The sequence below is a fragment of the Rhinolophus sinicus genome, chromosome 2 (assembly GCF_057876585.1).
Source record: "Rhinolophus sinicus isolate RSI-liver-muscle chromosome 2, RSI-T2T, whole genome shotgun sequence".
Classification (NCBI taxonomy): Eukaryota; Metazoa; Chordata; class Mammalia; order Chiroptera; family Rhinolophidae; genus Rhinolophus; species Rhinolophus sinicus.
The window spans coordinates 48,706,679-48,731,235 of record NC_142502.1 but is presented as its reverse complement, the minus strand read 5'-3'; the positions used below and the strand labels follow the sequence as shown (position 1 = coordinate 48,731,235).

The 24,557-nt window shown below is 39.8% G+C and overlaps 2 pseudogenes; both read left to right on the top strand.

The window, feature by feature from the left end:
• Window positions 1-5,131: 5,131 nt before the first annotated feature.
• On the top strand, window positions 5,132-6,048 carry LOC141566991 (large ribosomal subunit protein eL6 pseudogene; annotated as a pseudogene).
• Window positions 6,049-9,947: 3,899 nt separating this feature from the next.
• LOC109449063 (small ribosomal subunit protein eS12 pseudogene) overlaps window positions 9,948-24,557 on the top strand; it is a 36,743-nt pseudogene continuing 22,133 nt past the window's right edge.

The following is a 24,557-nucleotide window of genomic DNA, read 5'->3' as shown; positions in this document are numbered from 1 at the left end:
GGGGACCTACCATTCCCTAGTCCTTTGTCCTTATAATTCAAGTAAGACAGACTTCATCCCCTAGGCACAGGTGAGGGCCCCAAACTCAGATCTGTCCAAAAAATGTGTGCCATACCCAGCTCACAATGATTGGTTAAGAGCTGGCATGACCCAACATGGTCCAATGAGAGTCAGACCTGGATGACCGTTGAAACTGTTCGGACAGGGACCCTCTTTCTCCTTTGAGGTTGCCAAACTGATAGGAGGTAAGCCTGGGGCTTCTGGTGGCCACTGGCAACAGAGAACACTCAGCCAAGAGACGAGAGACACATACTGCTAACAACATCATATGAATCCAGTGGGGCCTGAAATTAGAATATCCCTGAACTTGAGCTGAGTTTCTGATGCTTGCAACTGAAAGAGTCTTGACTGATGGAATTCTATTAGCAAACTCATGCATTGCTCTAGTTTAGGATGTTTAACAAGCTATTCTTGTGGGTTCTCAAGATGGACAGAACTGCCAGGCTTGCAGCTTTCCCAGCCCCTCTGGGATTCTACTAAATAAAAATTTTCCTGGGCCGGCCCAGTGGCTCAGCCAGTTAGAGCTCCGTGCTCCTAACTCTGAAGGCTGCCGGTTCGATTCCCACATGGGCCAGTGGGGCTCTCAACCACAAGGTTGCCGGTTCAACTCCTCGAGTCCCGCAAGGGATGGTGGGCTCTGCCCCCTGCAACTAAGATTGAACACAGCACCTTGAGCTGAGCTGCCTCCCGGATGGCTCAGTTGTTGGTTGGAGCACGGGCTCTCAACCACAAGGCTGCCAGTTCAATTCCTCGACTCCCACAAGGGATGGTGGGCTATGCCCCCTGCAACTAGCAACGGCAACTGGACCTGGAGCTGAGCTGCGCCCTTCACAACTAAGACTGAAAGAGACTGAAAGAACAACAACTTGAAGTTGAACAGAACCCTCCACAACTAAGATTGAAAGGACAACTTGACTTGGAAAAAAAAAAAGGCCTGGGAGTACACACTGTTCCCCAATAAAGTCCTGTCCCCCTTCCCCAATAAAATCTAAAACAAAAAAAAAAGTACAAATTTAAAAAAAAAAATTTCCTAACAAATAATTTCTTTAGCATAGCACTAGCCTCCTCACTTGCCTTCTTTCTCTCCTCTGTGAGGTCCCTGACTGTAACAAGTATGCTCTTTACAAAAACTTTCTTGGTTGCTATGAACAGTAGCTGGCTCACAGTAGGTGCTCAATTAAGTTACTATTTGCAAACAGTCTTGAAAAGAAAAATAACAAGTTTGGGTCTGATTAGTCTGCATCCAAACAAAATGAAAGAAAAAAGGGGGAAGGGGAGCAAGGACAGCAAAGCACATTGGAAGCAATACTAAACTAAAACAGGTAATAACCCGCAAAGGTGAGCTTCCAAAGTCACATCAAACTTCACGCTATGATACACTTAAATACCAACTCGCATTAGAAGCTTCACCATTTTTCTTTTCTTTGAAAGAGCCGTTGTGGAGAAGGGGATGCCAGAGACTGACAACTAAGCTATGACTCCCACATAAGTCAACTTCCTCTCCTCCAAATCAGTTTCCAGAAACTGTGCCACATCACACAATGATGTGGCATCTAACTCAAAGAAAATTCTCAGAGGTCTTGGGCAAAGACAACCACAGCCCTCCTTTGGTGGCTTTCCATGATAAATAGCTTCCTGCTAGAGGGCTCACAAACCCCAAACTCGTAGAAAAGAATTACTATGGAAAACAGAATCCAGGAAAGGTTTGTAAGCATCTCATGTACAGGGTTTGTCACTCACATCTTAGTTGTTAAACGTTCTTGCAGCCTCGGGAGGAGTGTCTCGGAATCACTTGTGGTCATCGACTCTCCATTCAACAGTTGGATCCAAGATGTGGCCATCATTCTGACATCAAGATACCTGCCATGGAAGAAAAACAGAAACAGCACAGATGGAGCTGCCTTTTCAGATCCTTGTGGATGTCATGAGATTAGCAGCTTTCCTCTGAATTGGGCTCAAAGACTTCCTTTACAATTGTTCATGAGCTAGCTCAAGGGATAGGCAGTGAAGTTCTCTAAAAACAAAGACATAACCTCAAACATCCAAAACAGCTGGTGGAAATTGTGACTGTTTTAGAGGAGCTGACTTATCTAGCTGAGTCAAAACAAGTGTGAGTGCTTCAAACAGGCACGAGATCAGAAACAAAATTAGGTGTTTATTGAGTGCTGTCCCTCTTGATATTTTTTTTCCTCCCTTGCCGGACATGAATCTCCTCCTTAGCTTCATCTTGACAAGGAATAAAATTCTTCATAAAAATTGACATTTTGAGAAATTTATTTTAAAATAAGGTTTTTTATTCCCAATTGTAAAAGTAATATATGTTCTTTAGAGGAAATTTAGAAAATGCGGGGGAAATAAATAAATAAAATTAAAATCACCTGTAATCCATCGCTACTATTTCCAATTCTTTTTTGACTTTGGTTTTTCACACAAACACACACACACAGACCACAATTTTAAATATACATGATTTTAATCCTGAGTTTTCACCTAGTACATTATAATCCGTTTCCCCATGTTATTTATATATTCTTCCACAACATTTTTATGGCTGTATATGAGATCCGTAAATTATTTAGCTAATGCCAACTGTAAACATTTAGGATATTTCTAATTTTTTGCTATTGTAAACAATGCTGTGAACAATATCCTTGGTGATAAATCTTTGTACAGGTACATAGTTAGGAATCTACTTTCTCTTTCAGAGCACTGAAATTCAGGATATAAAATGGATGGTATTTGGCACTGAAGAAGTGTAGCTCCTTTCTCCCTGAGAGTTTCTGCCCTTTGTCTCCTTGTTAATATTTTCAGACCATTTAGACAGCTACTGCTAAAACTTGAGGGTCTCCCTGGTCTCATAGAAGACTTGCTTTCAGTCAAGTTAAAAGTCCCATCAGTTTGTAATGCAGAAACATTAAAATAACTGATTTTTAAATATATGGCAAGAAATGGAAGCAACTAAAATGAATACTACGAAAGATTACTAATCTTGTTAGAAAAAAGAAAATATAGAAGAGCAATTACATCAAAAGAGGTATCAGGCTGATTACACTGGGCTACTCAAAACTTTATCTTCCAAAAAACTCAAATTTAGATCATTTATAGCAGGTTTTACAACCACAGGAAACTAGCTGAAATTTTCCACTTTTTTATTTTTCCTATTTTCTAATTCAAAAAAGTGAAATGAAACATTCCTAAGGAGAAGATTCCCAAATGGCATTGTTGTTGCTCATTCTAGATTTACTGCCTACATTGAACAATTGCTCCCGTGTTGGCAGCCGTTCAGTCACTCACCAGTAGGGGATGAATCACTGCCCATGAAAAACCATTCCAGAATTTGGATAACAGAGAAGTTTGCCTCCCGCCAAAAGCTCAAGAAATGCTGGTAAAATTTAGGAAAATCATTATCATGCAAGTCTGCAGTGGTTTCAAAGAGCATCTCTTAGTAGTTTCTGCACTCTCTGACCTCTAGAAACAGTGGAAGCGACTTCATGCACACACACACATCCCCTGCCAGTTTCCCTTAAAAGTCTCATTCTCTTCATCACCACTGAGTGGAATTAAAAACAGTTGGTCAAGCTCCACTAATCGACAGCTGCTTGCAATTAGATAAAGCATTTAGAATCCTTCTCTTAACTACCTTCCCAACTGCCTAACCATTCAGTATGAGCAATACACCGTGACAATTTGCCAGAATGTTTAACTTATCTCCATCTCTAGTGGTTTCTATACCTTCCTTATTTTCTTCAGTCTTCCCACACACTGTCTGACTCTTCCAGTTCCTCTTGTTAAATTAGGGGTATACAGAGAAGGGATTAGTTGAAATCCAATCGAGCCGCTTCGTGCTAACATGGAAACTTCTATCCAGGCAACTATTAGAGGGCAGAGCAGACCTTGATGTTTCTCAAAGAGAAAAGACACCCCCCCTTTTTTTTTCTAAACAATGAACTGGAAAGTTCACTATAATTTTTCTCTTTAAGGATGATGAGGAAAAGCAAAAGGTACTGGACTTCTATAAACTCTTTACAATTCTCATTATTTATAAACATTCATTTTGGAGTAGGGAGAAATGTACAGATCACTTTATTCGATTTTTTTTTTTTCCCTTAAAAACTGGGCATCAAGAATCTAGATGCTTCTCCCAACGTCACAGAAAAAGTGGCAGAGCACTGACTGAAGCCAACTCTCCCAATTCTCAGTCCAGATTGCTTTCTGCTACTCCAGCTCCCTTCTCTAAAAAGAAAAACTTCCCATCTCTAGAAAGACGGAGAGGCCAGGGTGGCTCCCCCACTCACCTCACCCACCAAGCTTCTCTAGTCAGGAACCCAACTTAGGTCTTAAAGTGGAAGGAAAAATAGACACGATATAGCTTCTCCTTTGCAATTGTTTTTCTCATACCCCACCTAAAAAATACCCTCCACAAACTTTACGATTCAATTTTTTCTCCATCTTACCCTCCCTAATGTTTACTCCCATCCTATACTCGTTTGACCTATTCTGAGGAAGAGGGGGCAGAAAGAGAATGAAGGCGATATTGTAGGAAGGGAAGAGAAAGGAAGTAAGAGAAAGGACAAGGGGAATCAGTAGAAGGAGGCAGTTATAACCACTCAAAATTCAAGAAGTAGAATAGAGCTGAGAGAAGGATGAAAGCCCTCATACTCCAGACCGCATGCTTACAGCCCTGGCTTTTTCCTTTCTCCACTCTTCCTGAAGTTAATTCCCTCATCTCCAGGAACTTCCCCCTCACAACCTCGAGCCTCTTGTCCAGTCTTTAGACAGTCATGGAGCGTTCCTTCTGTATCTGAGGGCACCCTGAATAAATGTATTTACTTTCTCCTTAAACTCATATTTCCATTATACTTATCACGGAGAGTTATCCTTATATGTTTTTCTGCTTCATATCTTTTTGTGGATTATTTTATTATGGTCTGTATAATATATAATATCATACATAGACAGATACATAGATACATAGGAGATATAATTTTTTTTTTTTTAATTTTCCTGTGGCCACAATGTTCTAAGTGTTAAGAAATATATATATTTTCCTGTCTCTTTCCCATCCTGCATGATGGTGGGTGGAAAAGCTGAGAAGCCAGATACTAAGCAGAAGAAACCTGAAGCTGAGAAGGCTGATGCCAGTGGCAAGGTTATGAAGAGGAATCTCAAAGCCAACAGGAATAAAAAGGGAAGCTCCACTGCCGCCGAAACCCCATCCTACTCAGATCAATTAGCAGATATTTCCAATGTGTCATGTATTCCAGAAAGGCCATGTACAAGAGGACATTTTTAGCAGCTAAATCCAGGATTGAAAAGAAAACAAGAAGAAGTTTCTTGCTACCGTCACAAAACCAGTTGGTGGTGAGAAGAATGGTGGTACCCAAGTGGTTTAATTTTGCAAAACAACTAAATACCACCCTACTAAAGTTGTGCCTCAAAAGCTGTTGAGCCATGACCAAAAACCTTTCAGTCAGCAGGTGAGAAAACCGTGACGTAGCATCACTCCCGAACCACTCGGATTGTCCTCACTGAGGACCACAGAGGCAAGAGGGTGGTGTTTCTGAAGCAGCTGAACAGTGGCTTGCGACTTGTTACTGGACCACTGATCCTCAATCAAACTCCTCTGAGTAGAACACACAGAAATCTTCCAACACCACCTCCACCAAAACTGGTATCAGTGGTGTGAAATCCCAGAACATCTCACTGATGCTTGCTTACTTCAGTGAGGAACTTGCGTAAGTCCAGATACCGGAAAGGTGAGAGCTTTGACACAGAGAAAGACAAATACAAGCTTGCAGAGCAGCACAAGGTTGACCAGAAAGCTGTGGACTCACAAATTTTGCTGTTCCTCAGCTCCAAGGCTACCTCTGCTCTGTGTTTTCTCTCACAAATGGCATTTATCTTCACAAACTCTGTGCTAAATTTCTTACAAAGAATCTAGTTAAAGCACTAATACATTTCAAAAAATATTATTCTGATTGGTGTTAGTATTACATTTATTACAAGTATACAGCTGGTCAACATAACATAAATATATTATAAATCTTATAATTATTAAATATATAAAATATATTGTATTTAAAATTGATCTCAACGAATTCACTGACATTATTTTTTAGCCCAATTAATTCATGTATTTATGCTTTGCTATTACTTAATGCTAAACTGTGGCAGTTTTCAGAGTCAATCCTTTTTGTAATTTTTCATTTTTTATAGAGGAAACCACTGAGAGAGTGCTTGTTTTATCCACTTAAATAAATAGAGGAAATGAAAGTTTTATTATAGTGATGACACTAAATTCAAGGGTGTCCTTCCTAATTATATATCAAAATGACAAAGTGATCCATCATCAAAAATTATTTTTAATGCCCTACTTGCCCTTAGTTAGGGCCTCCTTCAATTTTTTGAAAGCCAAAAACTAGAGGCCATCTTTCTTGAGAACAGGTTTTGTTTTTATTTCACGATAAGAGTAGTTCACTTGTTGAACACCAAGGTCACAATTTTGAGTTATTCCTTGTTTCATCCCCCAAGTTATTTTACACCCTAGCAGTATTCGCTAGGAGATAAGTATGCTTTGATCCATAAAGAGGTACGAAAGGTAAATGAGCATTACCCAAGCACTGGCCCTTAAGTAGACCTCTTAGGAGAGCAAATAAGATGATTCTCTTAAAACTATGTGCCTAGATAGCCTTAGAAAGTCTTCCTGTGGCCTAGGAATATACATATTCCAATTTTAATATCACTGAGCTAAAAACCCTGCATGATCTAGCCCCGACCTATTTTCCACTGTTGTTTCAAGCCCTTCTTTCTTCCATGCTTTCAGTTCCTCTGGGGCATTGAGTAGGCTATTCCTGTTGCCTGAATGTCACTCTCTCAGACAGACCTCCTCTGACCATTAAACATACAATAGATTTCCCAGTTATTCTCTCTCGTAGTTCTCTGCTCTTCTCCTTCCTAACACATCGTAATTGGCCATCATATATTTATTTGTATTTAAGTAAGCCTCTAGACTGGTGTCTAATGTGATCCCTTACCAGTATCTTCAGCATTAATTGAGAATTTGGTAGAAATGCAATTCCCAGGTCCTACCCCAGCCCTGCTGAATGAGAAACTTTGACGCAATCTGTGTTTTATTAAGTCTTCCAGCGGTTTCTGATGACTCTAAAGTTTGAGAACCACTGCACTGAATCATAATTTCCATGAAGGCAGAGACTATGTCATCTTTTTCATCACTATATACCCAGGACCTTGTCCAGTGGCCAATATATAAGAGATGTTCCATAAATATATATTGTTGAATGAACTCAAATAAAACAAAAGCTTTCCTACAGTAAGAAACACATTTATATAGTGAATATATATATATATATATATATATATATATACATATATATATATATATATGTATATATATATATATATATATATATATATATATATATATATATATAAGAGATATATGGAAATACATACATAAATAATAAGTTTCACAAAATAATAGCCCTACTACATACCATGCACTCCAAACATTCTCTGTCTTTTTATGTGCAGTTGGAAAAACCCTAGTCATTGAGACTATTCTAAACAAAGTCAGGCCTATGCCCCTGTTATTATTTTAATCTGGAATTCCCTTTCCCCCTTTATCTCCTCATACCCAAATCCTACTAAGTCCTTAAGGCCTATCTCTCATAGTAGATTTCTCTGATATGAAGGTATTCATTTCCTCTTCTGAATTCCCACCACATTTTCTCTGTACCCAGGTTATGACTTTTCTTACTTTCTCCTTTTAATATAGTGTTTATGGGATATCGCTTTTCCCATTAAAGTTAATCCTTCAGAGCAAAATTCATATCTGATCACAGCATTCAGTATAGAACTTCAAATAATGTTTCCCACATAAACTAGACATTTAAGAAGGGTGCTGTTCATTTCATTTATGGTTCTGCAGAGAAATATTTTTAAAAGAAGTAGAATTTCCGTGGGTGGCTGAGAAAGGGAGGGCATATGAGAAAAAGGGAACCATCTGGGCAAAGTACCCAAGACAGAAAAGTGCAAGGCACATTCAGGCAATGCTATGTGTGTAGAGAAAAAGCTAGAAAGATCAGATGGCCAAGTGCATTAAATGACCTACACTTTATCCTGCAAGAAAAGGGGAACCATCAGAAGTCCATGGTTGGTTTTCTATTTTAAAAATGATAACGTTAGTGGCACTATGTAAGAGATACAAGGGTGCTGCGGCTGCGAAAACGAACCTCTCAGATCTGCTGCTGGCAGCAGATTCACTGACTTCCAGCTCCTACGGATCCACCGTGTTTGGGCTGGGGACATGTTTTCTCGGCTGCCCCCAACCTGTGACTGGGGGCACTAGCACGGACCCATTTCTGTGGGACATGGGACTCCTCTGATTTTGGCTCAAGGACTCCCCACCAACCTGGCCACAACCTTATTAGAACTGCTCTGCAGTCTGATTTTGTCCTATGGAGTCCTCTTCCTTTCCTCCAGTCAGAGCTGCATTGCAGTGTGAAGCCTCTCCAGACCACTCCTGCTTCCTCACCTTAATCCTTCCCAGGCATTTCCCCTAATAAATCTGTTATACTCCTAATCCTGTCTTGGCATCTGCTTCTCTGGGGATGTGAACCCACTGCAGAGGAGCAAATGCGATCAGAAAGGAGGCGGAGGCGAGAGGTAAGATTGGCATGCCTATGTATTAAAATACACATAGGCCTGAAAATATACATATGTGTTTGTTAATGGGCACATGCAGATGTTCAATCCACAACAGACACTCAAATTACTGAAATGATCAACACTGAAAAAAAAGGAAGAGTTCACCTAGGAAGCCTCTGTATAGGAAGGAATGCAGATCTTTTATCCAACTGCATTTCTTCATTGGCGTAAATCCAACTAAGGCATGAGACAATCTTTCACAAAACGTGAGGTGCCTGGCTGACCAGAACACTCTCCCCATATCACATGCTGCCAGAGAAGCTCGGACCACAAAATACAAGCAGATGTCAACACTTTCACCTTCCACTTTCTAAATATCGCTGATCCGGCCAAGTTTCATTTCACTTATTGGGCCACTTTCCATGTTGGGGGAGAAGGGTTGAGGAAGGGCGGAAGAAAGTGTTAGGATTCCAGTTTCATATCTGCTAAAGTAAACTGATGTTGCTTACTGCCAGATTTCAAGAGAAAAGCTTCCCTAAATCAGCCAACAGTTGCTCAGAGGAACATATAGACGAGGGGGCAGGCGAATGTTTTAAGGAGCCAGATAGGAAATATTTTCACCTTAAAGGGTCATAGAGTCCCTGCTGCAACTACTCATCTCTGAGTTGAGTAGCATGAAAGTAGCCGTTGAAAATATAAAAGTCAATGTGTGGCTACATTCCAATAAAACTTTATTTACAAGAACAGTGGGCCAGATTTGGACCATGGATCATTGTTTGCCGACCCCTGACATAGAGCATGAAGCATTCTTCCAAAACATACCCTCTTTTGCTTTGGAAGCGAATGCTCCACCTGCTTTCTAACCTGTTATCTACTTAATACAAAAAGTACAGTATTCAAATCTAGTTGAAAATGATCAATTATATTAAACACCATCTCTAATATGGGAAATGGCCACAAAACCAGCTCTGGCCTAAAGGAAAGAAGCCCAAATAGTTATCAGACTTCAATCTGAAATGACTTTTATCTACCAGACCAACAGTTCTCAAAGCCCAGTCCTTGAATCAGCAGCATCAGCACCACCAGGGAAATTGTTAGAAATAAAACTCCTCAGGCCCTGTCTGAGACCTACTGAATCAGAATATGTCAGATCATGTGTTTTAACTAGCCCTCCGAGTGATTCTCATGCAAGGGCAAGCTTGAGAACCATAAAATGCGCTATGTCGGAAGCTGCCTGTCCCTCAACTTCTCCAGCAGCAGAGCGGAATTATGGAAGTTATAAGGTTCGTTTTCACAGCCGCAGCACCCTTGTATCTCTTACATAGTGCCACTAACGTTATCATTTTTAAAATAGAAAACCAACCATGGACTTCTGATGGTTCCCCTTTTCTTGCAGGATAAAGTGTAGGTCATTTAATGCACTTGGCCATCTGATCTTTCTAGCTTTTTCTCTACACACATAGCATTGCCTGAATGTGCCTTTCCCCTATCACAAAGGCCACAAAGAGATTGCCAAGGCTGGGCTGATATACATTGAAGGTGCTTCATTTAACTGAATTGCTAAGTCAAAATACATGTTCCACATTTCTTTTTCTTTGAATTGGATCTGCATTTAGAAGAAAAGATTGTTTCATTCTAAATGAAATATATATATATATATATATATATATATATATATATATATATATATATATACATACATATATATATATATATATATATATATACACACACACACACACACACACACACACATATATTCATTAAGGTTTTCTTCAGCTTGATCGGTAGAATGATCAATAGAGTCCTTAGGCCTTTAGAAATAAGATATATAACATGTAATGGGGATCAGATTCTTGCTGGCCAGGGCCAAGATTTGTATATCTCTGCTGTGTGGAATTAGGCAACACCCCAACCCTACCCAAGTAACTATTTGCACTCCTAATTTGCATAGGGACGAAGGAGCATCTTGGAAAAAAATCTCAAGCCATGTCTATGGCTGGGAATCAGATATTAGAGACATATCTGGGAAACTTGGTGGGGTGGGGTGGAAAGGAAATGATGAATAAGAGGGGAAAAGAAGCCAGGTTTCAAGTCTCCTCCTCCCCAACATGCACACACACGGAAATAAAATTAACCATAAGGGAAAGTAATCTGACAAACCATACATGACCAGCTAGAACGGCCTTCAGCACCTGAACACCGAAGCAGAGTTAGATTTTTTGTATGTCATGGCAGCTGGCATGTGAACCATTTCTCCCCAGCCCTCCTGGAGGCACCTGAGCACCCCAGGGATACACAGTGGCTGGGCTCATTGGGTTTGCTCATGGAAAGTGCAAGCTCACTAAGTTCTATCATGTTCCACGGGTCCAGCAATTCTCCTGAGCCATGACATCCTTTCCACTTAGCAAGAGGCTATTGAACTCTTTAAAAAGAAGTATAAGAATCACTGTTCTGGAGTCTGATGAGGAATTGGCAGCACAGCAGAAGCCAGGAGTTTTACAGTCAGGAGCACCACAAGAGCTTTTATTAGGCACCCTTTGAGAACTTCCTCAACATTTGGGGAAGTCTGTGTGAAGTCCTGGAGTTTCCAAGGGAGCCAGCTGGAGCTTGACTGCAGCAAGATTCAGGTAACTGTGTTAATGTAACTTTATTGTACCTATAACATAGTGAGCTGGGTGGGGGGATGTTTCTGATATCCCTTGTGCCCTGCATCAGATTCTCTCTGCTTCAACTTTCATTTATTCTAACACTCACTATAGCAACTGGTTTTGCACAGATTCTAACTAGCCTCACACAGATGCAACCCAAAGGGACTCTTCTCAAGAAAGCCTCTTGCCTTGTACCCCAAGGCTTCTCTGTTGAGACTGGGGAGAGAGGCAATTAACACCCATAGGGATAGGAAATGATTAATAATAAATGCTTTCATCTTTTTCCCACCACCACCATCACCAAATGGAAGGTTCCAAGATGCATTTCTTTCAGGTCCTCAAGCGACCTCGGGGGTCAAGTAACCAGTTGCCCACAGTTATGGTTGACTTGATATTGCATACTTGTTTTGGGTCTTTCTCCTTCCCTGCTTTACAACACTGTCCATCACTAGTGACTTCTGGATCTCACTCTCCCATGAATAATTGCTCTTAAACATTTGGTTCAGGCTCTGCTTTCTGAGGAATTCAGGTTAAGGCAGAAATGTTGAGGTTTTACATGACTTAGAAGCAATAATACATTTGTAGCCAATATAGGACTTGTACATCTTTCAAAACAAATAAATGGTACTATTTCCTATTTTATATTATTTACATACAGTGTAACAATCCCATTACATGCCTTTAGCAAAGATATTATAATCCTCATAAGTTCCCTAGATTCCTAATCTTGTATTTCCAACAAAGAATCTTAGCCTTTTTTTTTTTAAGTTAAATATAACCACGTGCCAGCACTCGAAGAATTCATTAAATTCTAGTGATCTGAAACTGCAGTATCAAACAAGTTACGAAGTGGACTCAAGATAGATACTGAGAAGAAATACAAGCAGAAAGAAGACGCAAGTACTACAGTGTCTTAGTTTCAGCAAAGAAAATGAGCACCTGAAGATTTACTTTCTACAACTATAATAATAAATCATCATTTCCTAAAACTGAAGGGGAAAAGTGTTTTGACTGGTATTTAAGTTCCCATCCTATTCTGTCCCTTTCCCTACCACCCCCCACCCCCCACCCCACCCCCATCCTTCCACTAAGGCCTTTTGCTTCTCTGAACAGATGATTGCTGCTTTATTCTGTATTCTGTTTCAGGCTTTAGTATAAAACTCCAATGATCATTTAGATTGCAGCAAAATTAAAGGGGAATAATTATACTAAGGGAGTGAAAATAAATTAAACGCAGCTATGATTTTCAAAACAGTCTATAAACTAAAACACATTAATTCTTTTTTAATTTTATTTTTTATACTAGTTTCAGGTGTACAAAACAACATAATGATTAGACATTTATACCCCTCACAAACTGATAACACCCCCCAAACACATTAATTCTTAATGTTAAAAAACAAATTCTTGGAGTATGAAAAGCTGAGGATAGGGAGAAATCCTCATTTCAAACACTCTAATTTTCTAGTCTGAAACAGAAAAATATAGTGGTAGAAATTCATTTTTCTACCTATGGTAGAAAAATTTTAATTTCTTGAACATGAAAGTAAAAATGACCTAACCTTTTGTCATACATGGCACACGGACCACCTGACAGATCTTCTCAAACATCCTTAGTGGCTCCCCAAACCATCAACCTTTAACCCTCTTCTGCCTCTGTCCAAGACCACCCCAGGTGTGAATCATTTTTAATTCCAGAAAATAAAGCTTCTTCCAAGACAGAGCCTTTAAATGCTATTTAAAATTCCCCTCTGGATTTTTGTCATCATTTGGCCGAATTTTCAACCCATGTAGCTCTCAGGGATTTTATCCCTAAGGATAGTGGAAGCTGGCCATCTATCTGGCTCTTTGGCCTTGAACCACCACATTTTGCTGACTCTACATTTTGATCACAGTGATAGGTAATACCATAAACAAGTACTAAAGTACTAGTTTGATATTACTTCAATATAAGGATCAATTAATTTACTGGGCAAATAGTTTTTTGGAACTTAAGTTACATGAAAACTTATTCATAGTCACCTTTTGCACTCTCACAAATGTCTCTAATAGTAACCCAAGACCCACACAGCTGTGCTATGGCAGGAAATCTCAGCTCATTTGATTTTTCCCAACAAAATGAAATGGCCGAAATAAATAAGCCACCTAAATAATCAAAGGGATATTACTATATTTCTCAGCCTCTCAAACGTGGCTAGTTCTGGCTAATAGTTTAGTGTCACCAGAGGGTAAGGGGAGAGGAGGTGGTAGAATAGGGAAAAGTGAATCAAATATATGGTGATGGCAGGAGAACTGACTCTGGGTGGTGAACACACAATGTGATATACAGATGATGTATTATAGAAATGTACTCTTAAAACCTATGTAATTTTACTAAACATTGTCACCCCAATAAATTTAATAATATATATAAACATTATAAATATGTCCATATTTTTCTGTTCATCTATAAATATAATATAATCTCTATAAAATTCCTTTCATTTTTTTTTTTTTCTGGAGCTAGACAAGTTGATTATAAAAGTATTGGTTCTTGGGGGCGGCCGATGGCTCAGTTGGTTGGAGCGCAAGCTCTTAACAACAAGGTTGCTGGTTCAATTCCCGCATGGGGTGGTAGGCTGTGCCCCCTGCAAGTAAAAATTGAAAACGGCGACTGGACTTGGAGCTGAGCTGCACCCTCCACAACTAGATTAAAGGACAATGACTTGGAGCTGATGGGCCCTGGAGAAACACACTTCCCCAATATTCCCCAATTTAAAAAAAAAAATTATTGGTTCTTCTGGGATAGGTCATTAAAGTAAGCCTTTATCCCTTCCTCCTTCCTACTACTAGAAAGTAAGATAACTGGAACTCCAGGAGTCACCTCAGGCCATGAGAGATTTTACAGATAAATGCCGCAGGCTAAGATGGTAGACTGCAAAATAGAAAGCGCTTAAGCCACTGATGATGTTAGAACCAGCATGCTAACCTTTGACTCTTACCTTCAGCCTTCTCTTACCGGAGAAAACAATTCTTTTAAACCTATTAAGCTACTCTGCTTAGTTCTTTAACTTTAGTTGAACCTAGTCCTACCTGATGCAATATACTGTTGGCCAAATGGCCAGATGGTATCGTCCATGATTCAAAATGAGTCCATCCCTTCTGATGACTGCTGCTCACTTTGAAATGCATTCCCCCAAATAATAACAATAAGATAGACTGATAAATGTATAGAGGTGGATAAATATATGATTAAGTAAACACAACAAAATACTAATTGTAAAATATGGATGGTGGGTATATGGGCATTCAGTATACAATTTCTTCAACCATTTTGTAATAAGATGCTGAAAATCCTATTGACAAGACCTCAGTGCCATTTATCATGCTGTTAAAAGCTATTCCTAGAAATGAGGAATTTTGCAGCTTCTTTTTTTCTTGCTAAAAGGGTCACTTCTCTTCCTGTTCCATAAACACTATTGTGGGCTTAAAGTCTTAAAAAATAGAACTGGAAGTACTGCCAATGGGACAAACTGGGTGCAAGTAAAAATTTTAAAGGCTGTATAAACAGAAATCCATCTGGAAAGATGTTTTCTCCATCAGCACAGTAAAAGCTAGAATAGAATTTCCTGATATAGATGTACTGTTTGACTCTCCACAAATCCCATCGGGTACAAGAGAGAGGCATCGTGCTCTTTAATTTAAAAGCAACTTTCACCCATAAAATGAGGCTAAGAATGTTAGAATCTCAACTAAGCTGAGCTCAGCCCGTGGCAATTTCATTTTGTTCCCCTGTAGGAGTCGCTCCTCCTTCCTCATCAGTATCGGTAGTCTTCTAAAGAGATATAACTTCAGCTTGGTCTTCTGATCTACTTGAAGCATTTCTGTTGAGAGAGTAACTATTGTGGTGCTGAACCTTTTCCCCTGGGTCTGTATTCTAAGCAAAACTAGACTTGAAATGCCTGTTGAACAATTACTGACAGAGCACTAAAGTTTGCAGAAGCTTTGCCTGCAAACTGCCAATACAGAAAAAAAAAATGTCTTTTCCTGGTCTCTGAGATGCAGTAAGAATATGAATTGGGTTCCTGAAAGCAATCCTAAAATATTGATTTGGACTATTGTGTCTACTGAAAGAATCTATTTATTGGGACTAACATGTCTACAGAAAATGGTACAAATGGTACAAATTTAATTCCAGAAACTTTATGAACTCATCATCCAACAGTATTTATTTATTATACCTATTGCAGGACTGCAGGAGCAGACACTGAGTCAGTTGAAAAACGTGGAATCATATTATAATCCTGTAGAGTCACTTCCTTATGATTTACTGAAATTGTCTGATTCTGAATCAACATTTTCCAAATTTGATCTCATCTCAGAAAGAACGCTCTTGCAAAGCCTGGAGAAAACATCCTCAGCTGTGTTTATATTATTCAAGGATGAAAAAGAATACAACTTCCATATATATTTAATTTTAGTGGAAAATCGCCCACTGTGCATAGAGGTATATAGCATGGAGAGAAATAAGGAATGGAGAGAACACCAGATATTATAGACATTATCTGTATCAGGCAAAGTATTAAGCACTTTCCATATTATTACCCCTGATCTTCACAAAACCCTGTAGGACACAGATTGTTATTATCCCATTTTATAAATAAAGAAACAAAGGCTTAGAAATGTTTGCCCAAGTTCACCTGCCAGTAAGCGGTAGAGCCAACACTGGGACCCAAGTCTACCTGATGCCAGAATCTTATCTTTTAACCACCATCTGATAGCGCGTGACCTTTGAAAGCCAAATACCACACAGAGCACTCAGTGCGTGGGGAGGGGGGATAGAGGGAACAGGGAAAGGAGGAGGAGGAAGAGGAAAGGAGGGCCAGAAAGACTGGTCTAACACACAGGTTGGGAATATTATAAAAGAAACATTTAGAGGTTATAGATATGAAGTACTTCACATCAATCTGAGGGACTTCTTTGTTTCTTACTTACTTTTTCCAACCTTCATTTCTTCTGTGTTTTATTTTTGAAAAATAAAAAATGGAAAAGTATTTGTAACTTAAACAATTGTAAAATTGATTAATTGTAAAGTACCTTTTCCTCTCCTCCATTTTTTCTACATCTTTCTCCCAAATATTTATTGAACACCTACTGTGTGCCAGACCCTGTCATTTATATTCTACCTATAATATAGAATAAATTCAACTTAATTCACTTTTATTAATTATGAGAAAAAAGTATTTTAACTGTTAACACAGAATAAGAAAATGAGGTACTATGCTAAAAGTTCACCAAATGAAGTGTCAGAATACTAAGAGTATTGGCATTAAAGAATCAGAGGAAATCTCACGTTAATAAACCAGACCAAATGTCTAGCTTCAGTTATAAGTGCATTGCCCCTGATCAACACCATGAAAGATATGCACCCTCCACCAGCACCACTGATATTAAAGCTCCAGAAAGAAATTGATACCACTTGAGAAGATCCTTTTGTGGGAAGGAAAACAGAAAAAGAGAGTGGGAAGGAACCAGAGAACCAATGAGGAATGATGGGGAGAATTGAGCCTACTCCATTTTTACTTTACTTATGGCCTGGTGGCTCTGTGAATTATCAGAAAAAGGTGAAACCTTATCTATTATGGTCACCACTGTATCCACAGCAGTTGTCACTACAAGAAATATAGTAGACACTCAATAGAAAATTGGTTGACTAGATGAATGAATAAGCCAGAAAGTGACAAAGAAGCAGTGACATTATTATCTCTCTTATTTGACACAAAATAGCTATTCATCCAGTAATCTCAGACAGCCTAGAAGTTTTATTATGAATCCACATCTCACAGTAACCACAAGAAAAACCACAGTAATCTATAATGCTAATATAAGATACAATCATAGATAAGAGATGTAGAAAGACGGCACATGGAGGGAATTACTCACTTCCTTACTTCTAAACCTGTTTGGTTTCACAAAGAGATTCAGTCACCCTCAAGATTTGTCACACCCATGAGGGAATCTTCCTCTTGGAAGAATCACCTTATTGGTTTCTGTCAAATGACCCCAATGATCACTGACTTCCAAATATCCTAATCCAGCAATGATTGTGAAATGTGGGGAAATCTTTTTTAGTTCAAATCATAAGGCCCCAAAACCCCAACCAACAGTCACTAATATTTAGTCTTGTCAAGTACAATAGGAATAGCAACTATTCTGATCAATTTTCGTCATTGATGTCACCTGTTTCTGTCCCCACGTCACCCCAAGGGAGTTTCATGTAACAGAGTCATCGCAGTTGAGTGCAAAAAAAAAGGACATGTCAAAATAACATACTGTAGCAGTCATTTTTATTCAAGCCTTTTGAGTCCCTCGACACATATTTGCTCCCTATCTCAAAACAATCCTCAGAAGCCATCAAGAGTAATTGCCCTGGAGCAACTCTGTGCACAACTCCAGAAAAGTCAAGACATGTCCCAAAGGAGCAAAAGAGAAGCGAGTATCAAGAGAAGTCAGAAAGAGCGCCTGAAAGGGACACAGAGCAGAGCAACCTGGCATGGAACACAGGGTCCCTGAGAAAAACAGCTGGACAGGCAGAGATAAAATGGGGTATAAAAAAGGGGGTCTTGATGTGGTGATAACAGGTAGTAACAGTACCCAAATAGTAATGTGAAGGAAACAGTGTAGGTGGAGAGGAGAGAGAGAGGAGACAACGAGACAAAATAGATAGACCATCAGCGTAATCCAAACGTAGGTGATAAAGACCTTGGCTGGAGCTGTAGTGATAGAAATGTCAGAAAAGGACCAGTTTAAAGTCTCACTAGACTGTGTGTCCTCAGGGCCTCATGTTCACCACATTTTTGTGGAATGAATGGAACGAAAAATGAAAAAGAAGAATAAAAATGACAGGCTTGGTACTTAACAGGACGGCTCTAAGTTTTACTCCTAAGAACAAGAAAAGGTGAAGCCCCTATGCCAGAGTGGAGAAAGGTAGCACTTGGCCGTGGGATTGAAGTGACGGGGGTGGGGGAGGGGGACGCCAAGTAGAGCAGCCCTAAGGGCAGTCAGCAATGTGGGACTCAGTCCACGGCAGAATCAGGACTGGAGTTGGGAGTTTAGAGATGAGATCTAATGGCAGGAATGTGAGATCACAAGAAAGATGCTGAGGGCAAGAAGCAGAGCTTTAGGTACATTAGGAAAGGGAACTAGCCAAGGGGACTGAGAAGAAAAAGTTGGGGGAAAAAAGAACAACAACCAAGAAAGTGCAGTTTCATGACTTTGGTGGAGAAAGTTGCAAGGGATTGTTTGTGATAAAATGAGAAGAACTCAGGCCTGAGAGGGAGGGAGGCTGAACCTGAGCTCCAGGTCTGTCACAAGCTCAGTTTGTGACCTGGAGCTAGTGGGCCTTCATGTTATGATCTGCAAGTGGTCTCTGAGTTCTGTGCCAGCTCTCAGGGTCCCTGAGATTCTGAGGACTGAAGGTGTCAGAGATCAGGAAGAACGGGACAAGGAAAAGAGAGTGGCAATTAATCTTGAAGAGAAAATGCCACCAGTAAGGGCCGAAACCAGCTGGCAAGGACTGAGGAGAAAAGAATGAATAGGACTTCAAGACTTTGCAAACAAATGCAAGTACCAAAAAACACCAGGATCAAAGGGAAGTTTTGTTTGGATGAGAGAAGAAGGTAGAGGTTGTCAAAGCCACAGGAGAGAAAGATTAATGGTGAAAATTTGAGACAAGACCTTAGAGAACATGGGTAAAAATGGGATCCAAAGTATAAGTAGATAAAAATGAAAGAACATTTTTTTAATCTGAGGTGCTAAGGAGAATGGTGTTGGAAAATTCAAAGAACTCTACTGTATAAGTCCTATGAAGGCAAAAATTAAAGAATAGAGACTGTTCACCTAGAACTGAATCTCTTTATAACATAGTCTAAAGAAAGCATATCTTTGTATTAGTTATCTATTGCATCATTACAAATTGTCCCAAACCTTTGATTTAAAACAACAAACACTTCATAAGAGCTAGGAATCCAGAAATACCTCAGCTCAGTGTTTTGGCCCAGAATCTTTCATGAATCATGTAGTCACGATATTTTCCTGGGCTGCAGTCATCTGAAGTCTTGACTGGGACTGGAAAACTCACATCCAAGATGGCTAATCTCATGGCTGTTGGCTGGAGGCCTCGGTTCCTGGTCATTTGTACCTTCCTGCATGCCGTGGCAGCTGGCTTCCCCCAGAGCAGGTGATTTAAGAGAGTAACAAAAATGGAAGCTGCTGTCTTTTATGACCTAGTCTCTGAAGTGACAGGGTCGCTTCCACCATATTCTATTCATTAGAAAGGAGTCAGTAAATCCAGCTTACTCTCAAGGGAAGGAGAAATAGGCTCCACCTCATGAAGGGAGAAATATAAGATAATTTGTGGACAAATTTTAAAACCACCACAGTGTGTATTAGGAGGAAGATTGGCAGTTTTGAAAAAAGTAGCTGTGAAATATCCACTGTGGGGGCATCTTAGGGGTTATTGAGAGGAGATTTAAAAGTTCCCAGGAAGGTTATACTTATGTTACAACAAGAACAACAAAATGAACTTTTCGAAGAGCAAAAATAATCATACGGATTTATATCAGACCAAAAGTTTACAAAGGAAGAAGACGAACGCTAACAGATGGGGTAAAAGCTTAAAGGTCATAAAAGGTAAAAGACTAATATCACACCAGATCCACCAGGCAGACTTGCCCTCTCTGGAGTCAAAAAGGAAACACAGAGGCCTGCACAATATCAGGCACGTGCTCTTTATGCTCACTGCAGTGGTCAGTGAACTCCAATGTGAACCCCTTCCAACTGAGTAAGAAAGTTCCTGAGTGCTCTTAGCTCCACTGTATGAATTATCCCCTGGAAGCAATTTAGAGCAAGAATAGCGTTGCTGTTGTCATTGTTATTCTCATTTTAGTATCCCCAGTATTAGTACAACATCTGGAGGAGGAAAAGCACAGAGAACACATACATATCAATTGGATGGGGATGGATGAAACTAGTTTAAATGAAGAAGCTAGTATCTGTAATTCCCCTTTTATGAGCTTTGAATGTTTAGATTTTAGTGAGACAAAAAGGTACTGAATTCATTTCTGAACGTTGGAAATACTGGTAATTTACAAAGGACCATAAATAAGTAGCATACAATGTGGGAGCCAAATAGGAAATTCCTGAAGTAGGAAAAAATTAATTGAATAATTAACAAAATTATTTGTTAGATTTCTTAGGTATATTTTTAACTAAATGATTTATTCATCTTTAGTTTCTTTTACCTGTCACTGCTATTAAATAATAAATGTATACAATAGATATGCTTGAACCTAACACATTTTCAAAACGGAGGAACCTACACTCAATTAATATACTTTCATAATCTAATTATTTATAAGGATAGCTATCTTACTGTGAGTTGAAACCCATTTGTCAAGAATAAATAAATAGGGGCTGGCCCAGTGGCTCAGGCTGTTGGAGCTCCGTGCTCCTAACTCCAAAGGCTGCCGGTTTGATTCCCACATGGGCCAGTGGGCTCTTAACCACAAGGTTGCCGGTTCGATTCCCAATGGGCCAGTGGGCTCTCAACCACAAGGTTGCAGGTTCAACTCCTCAAGTCCTGCAAGGGATGGTGGGCTCTGCCCCCTGCAACTAAGATTGAACATGGCACCTTGAGCTGAGCTGCCGCTGAGCTCCCGGATGGCTCAGTTGGTTGGAGCGCGTCCTCCAACCACAAGGTTGTCAGTTAGATTTCCGCAAGGGATGGCGGGCTGCGCTCCCTGCAACTAGCAATGGCAACTGGACCTGGAGGTGAGCTGCGCCCTCCACAACTAAGACTGAAAGGACAACAACTTGAAGCTGAACAGTACCCTCCACAACTAAGATTGAAAGGACAACAACTTGACTTGGAAAAAAGTCCTGGAAGTACACACTGTTCCCCAACAGGGTCCTGTTCCCCTTCCCCAACAAAAATCTTAAAAAAAAAAAAAAAGAATAAATAAATAAATAAGAAAGCCAGTTTAAAAATTAGCTAAATTCTTCCCAATTGCAGATAGCCTAGGTGTGCATTTTAATATATTATAAATATTATTTTTTCCTCCTCATAAAAATATAAAACTATGCCATCATAAGCATATATTTAATTTTGTTGAGCATCTGTTGTAAATAAATTGGATATTGTACTGGAAATAAAGAGCAATGAATGTATTTATTTGGGTAAATAAAATAGAAATAACTCTTTGGTGGATAGCTAAAAAAAAAGTTGTCCAGATCTATTTTCAGCATGGCTATAACTTTTCTGCACATTTTGTGTATAATGTAGAACAACTTTAAGTTAAATAAGATTAAAAGCAAATGGAATGTTTGTTGCTTATTTTAGTATTAACTTTATTGTAACCTTATTCTAACTTAATATAATACTTATGTTTGATACTTATTACACACATGGGAATATATATTATATCACATAATGAAATATGAAATATATATAAAATGGGAACCATATATGATTGTATAAATATCAACATGTCAAATGCTCTTAAGAAAGAAATGAATATTCTGCTCTGGACTTTTACAGGAGAAGATTTAAATTATTTGCTACATTTATACACATCAACTTCAGTTATTTCTAAATACTAGGAAATGAAATGTTCTATTCTTTTTAGTGGAAGGGGAAAAGAGTTAAAGCTTTAAGAAACTTAAATAAAAATTCACCTCCTAGATGCTTCTAGGTGATTCTTCAAAGTGGCAAATGGTAAAATGGAAGGAAAGAAGGAAGGGAGGGAGGGAGGGAGGGAGGGAGGGAGGGAGGGAGGGAGGGAGGGAGGGAAAGAAGAAAAGAAGGAAGGGAGGGAAGGAAAGAAATATATGCTCATCTATGAACAAGAATGAACTGTGTTTTCATAAATGGGCAATGATTTAATTGGACTTCTCTAGGAAGTATCAGAGATCCTACCAAAAAAAGCCAACTGCTTCATGCTGAAGAATAAATGACTGCAGAATAAATGACTCTGAATCCATTCCCAAAGCCTACAACGTGACAAATGATCCAGAGACTTCAGGTCCTGACCCTGCTCAGGGACAGCTAGGGAGAAATTACATGTCCGCAGTGTTTGTATCTGTGGATATCTGTTGGGGAGAGGAGGGGACCACATGCAGAGGTGTGCTGGAGTCAGCACCTATGGGTGGTCAAGAGCCAATTGTGTGTATCGTTTCCCAACTCCATGTTCAGTGATGTATTGGTAGCTTGACATGAGCCATGGTGGGAATATTTACATTGCAGAAATTGGCAAATCCTAAAATACAGGGCTTTTTCCAGACAGTGAGTTGTTGAACACTTATGGGCATACCACTACTGATCACAAGTGAACATATCTACAGAAACACTAGAGATCAGTGTTCATGACACCGTTCCCCAACATAGCAATCCTGGGGAGATTACGTTCTGAACTCCAAATTTCTGGGTGAAATCAACACTCTTTTGAAAATAGGTTAGGCTATAACTATTAATTATTTGATTAACTTAAATGTCCAAGTGATTGATTGTGCTGCCCTCATTGTTCAAGTCAATAAAATTCAACTGGATTCGAAGCTCCTGAGTCCTTAGCTGAAGAGAGACAGAAGAGTTAAAGATGTAATCCCTAATACTATCTGTCCCACACCGTAGCTAGAATTACTTTATTCTCTGGATGTTTATTTAAATGAATTGCTCATACAACACTGTCAAATGTAAAGCAGAAGTAAGCAGCACAGGATGAAAAAAGAGGACGAGACGCTGATGAACAATCCAGAGGCACAGTTTGCCTCAGCTTGTACGTGGATTCCTAGAGACTATCCCAGATAATGGATTCAGATAGATGGTCTGACTCTCTTCCATTTTGTTTCCCTAAGTCAGCACTAACAGTAAAGATAATGGCTGGGTATCTTCTGGTTCTCCTCCCGATCTGCTCTCCACCTCTCCTCATCCTGCTCTGTGTCGCGGGGACTGACCACGGGCTGCATCAATAAGGCTCCCTTGTCATCTGGCTCCTGGGGAGGAAAAGAGGAGGAGAGGGAAATCAGGACCTTTTCCCCCAGCTCCATCCCTCCACCAAAAGGAAGCTGCACCCCTCCATCAAAGGTCACAGCTCTTGCCAGGCAGCCTCTCCACGAAGTTGCCCCGTTCTAGTTCCAATAACCTATCCTTCCATTGCCCCCCTGCCCCCAGCCTTGGGTGGTAGCAATGCCTGGCTGTGACAGCTCCAGCATACTTCACTATCCCTTGTGGGTGGCCAACACCTTGCCAAGGCTTCTTTAATTGTCTCTTTATTACATCCTGTTCCTATTACTCAATGTGAGTGTGCCACCTATTTTCTGCTGGGAACCTGATGGATATAACAGTGTTGGAAAATCCAGGAAAACTAAGCACAATCAGATTGCTGTCTCCCTGACACTTCTGATACCCTCCACATGACTGTGATGCATAAAACCCTGTGTTTTCAGACTCATCTGAAATATCAGCCAAATGATCCACAAGAACTCACTGGGCCCGTGTCCCACACCCAACACTATCCTGGGCACTTGGGTCGCATGCTACCTACAGAGGATCAAACTGGTCAACTTTTCATTTTTCTAAGTTGAACTCCTTTAGGACCCTGATCTAATTTCTCCCATAGAGTTATACAAATATACATGACCACATTAACTTTGATATTATTTTATCCCCCGTATGACACTTCTATATTTAAAATACAGAAATTACCAAAAACAAAATAAAGCCTGCCTCCTCTACAGAATCAACATAAGGCAGAACAGAACAGACAGCAGAGAGCATGTCAACCTCCAAAATGTCAAACACAGGTTTAAATTCAGTGGGAGAACAATACCCACCTCACTATTCTCATACAGAACCATGCCAGAAGCCCGAATGAGAAAAAGCTAATATTTTTTGAGTGCTTACTACAGGACAGATCCTGTGCTGAGTGCTTCACCTGGAATAGCTCATTGAACACTCTAAACAACTCTACAAAGTAAGTGCACTGCATTAGCACTCCCATTTTATAGATGACGAAACTGAGGCTTACAGGTTGTGGTTCTGGTCCAAGCTCACAACTGGTAACAAGCTTGGATTTGAATGCAGGCAGCCTGCTTCTAGAATCCAGGCTCCTAACCTTTGCACCAGCATTCAGGCCAGGGTTAAGA